The following is a 2423-nucleotide window of genomic DNA, read 5'->3' as shown; positions in this document are numbered from 1 at the left end:
AATTATAAGATGCATCAAAACTTGATGAGACTCTTAATTCGTGCACTAGTCTTAAAAAGCCGTATAGTCATTGTAGAAAGTCATCAAATAAGGATAAAAATTGACCAAAACAACCTCCTATCATTAGATTGTCGATGAGAGTCAGAATCAATAACAATCTTTTGAATTAGCAACCGTGTCTCATCATTGGCAAGCTTCATCTTTGGACCCAGATGATTAAATTGCAGCATAAATTGATTTTTGCTTTCATGAATAAGCGCATGGTTCGGTTTAATTGACAAAACATGAGTTGAGTTTGTGATCTAATCGTTAGGACCTGATGCTCTCGCATATATCTCTATCAATAGAGGTGTGATCTTATTGAAAGCAAATATTGATTTGAATATATAAATATATGAGAGTTTCCTCAATGTGAGCATATATTTTAGGAGGATAAATGACTCCTATCCCAATTTTTTTATTCTTGGAGAATGGATTACTTCTTAGGGTTGAGCCAATAAGCCATTTATTTTTAGTTGGTGATTCATCCTTTAGGCCCCGGTAGTGAATTTCTCCACCCCGAAGTCATTTATCTAGTTCGTCCTTTAAACATTCGTAGTGAATTTCATCAATCTCGATTTCCTTCCTTAGCTGGTGGTGCGTCCTTTAGCACTTGGTGATGATTGTATTCTATTTTATATTTACATTTATCCATCGATATCTATCACTACACGCTTTGATATATTTGTACTTCCTTCTACGTCATTCAATCACACTCAGCCACCCTAGTAACCGCATCAGATTGGTATCAATCTCAAGGTTCAACTTGTTTTGAGGGATTCTTTCTATTACCTATATTCCATTCCATTTCATTCTTATATAATAAAGAAAATAATCCATTTTAAAAGGCATTATCTTGGAACAAAAGACAATGAAAGGCGTAACTATGTCATAACGGAGCTTCAACAACAAATGGAGTAAGTCCTCAACCTCCTAGAGAATCAAGCGAAGTAGGATCTACTGTCGATAAGCCCTATTAATTGACCACACCATAACGATCCAAATCCTCATCAAAACTCTTGTGATGAATCCGGCAACACTGAAACAACTCTAGTGATTTGGATTACCAAGTCTGAAGGAGAAGAAGAGGACGTGAGGAGAATGATCTTGAAGTAAAAGTGATGGTGCCAGAATTTGAGGGAAACCTTAGCCCAAATGAATTTATTGGTTAGCTTCATGATATTGAATGAGTAGTCAACTTCCACTCATACTCTAACGAAAAGCGATGCAAAGTTGTTATTCTCAATTTGAAGAAATAGGCTTTAGTTTGATGGGAAAATTTGAAGAACCAGAGAGTTCATGCTGGAAAAGACCGAATCAAATCTCACTCAAGAAACTTAGAAAGAAGAGGTTCTTGCCCAATAATTATAATCAAGACATTTTTCTTCCTCAAATGAATTCCCTCAAGCAATGCGGAATGAGCATTAAAGAATACATTAGAGAGTTTGAACAACTACAATATCCCAAGATTGTTGGAGCAAAATTCGCTTGTTCACCTGGTGGTTTAAATTGGGAGATTGCCAATTTAGTTGAATTTCAATGATATTGGTCTTTTGAAGATGTTTACAAACTGACCATCAAGGTGGAAAGATATTTGAAGCATGGCAAGGGTTTGTCAACCAAATTATCGACAAGGGGACATTCTTTTTTAAGGGTGCTTCTTCTAGCAAGACCGAGAATACATCAATAAAAGATAAAGGCAAAAAGAATGCCATGAGGTCTGTCAAAGAACTTCACAAGAAGACCGATGATGGTAGTGCGCGACAGTGCTTTAAGTGCCAAGGTTATAGACACTTTCAATCCAAACATCCTAATCGAAGAGTTATGACACTTCAAGAGATTGAGAAAATTGACATGGGACCTCAAAAAGCTACACAAGATGCCGATCAAATTGAAACCAAACCAAAGGAGGAAGATGAGATTATAGAGCAGCCCAATTAAGGAGAATTGCTCGTTATTAGGAGGGCTTTGCACTCTACAATTACTCCAAAAGTGGACAAGCAAAGGGAGAATATTTTCCTAATCCATTGCACCACTAATGGGAAGGTGCGTAATATGATTATCGAGGGTAGAAGTTGCACCAATGTGGTATTGACAACTCTATTCGACAAGTTGATTCTTCCCATTTCCAAAACTCCCAACCATAGAAGTTGCCCTGGCTGAACAAAGGGAACGATCTCCAAGTAACTAAACGAGTCTTGATTTTATTTTCAATTGGGAAAAACTACCAAGATCATGTCCTATATGATATAAGTTCCATCGATGCATGTCACTTGTTATTGAGAGTGCCTTGGCAATTTGATAGGAAGGTCATGCATGATTCAAGGGAAAACACTTGCTCTTTCCTAAAAGAGCAAAAACTCATCACCCTAGCACCTTTAAGC

The sequence above is a fragment of the Eucalyptus grandis genome, chromosome 4 (assembly GCF_016545825.1).
Source record: "Eucalyptus grandis isolate ANBG69807.140 chromosome 4, ASM1654582v1, whole genome shotgun sequence".
Taxonomy (NCBI): domain Eukaryota; kingdom Viridiplantae; phylum Streptophyta; class Magnoliopsida; order Myrtales; family Myrtaceae; genus Eucalyptus; species Eucalyptus grandis.
This window is presented reverse-complemented; position numbering follows the sequence as displayed.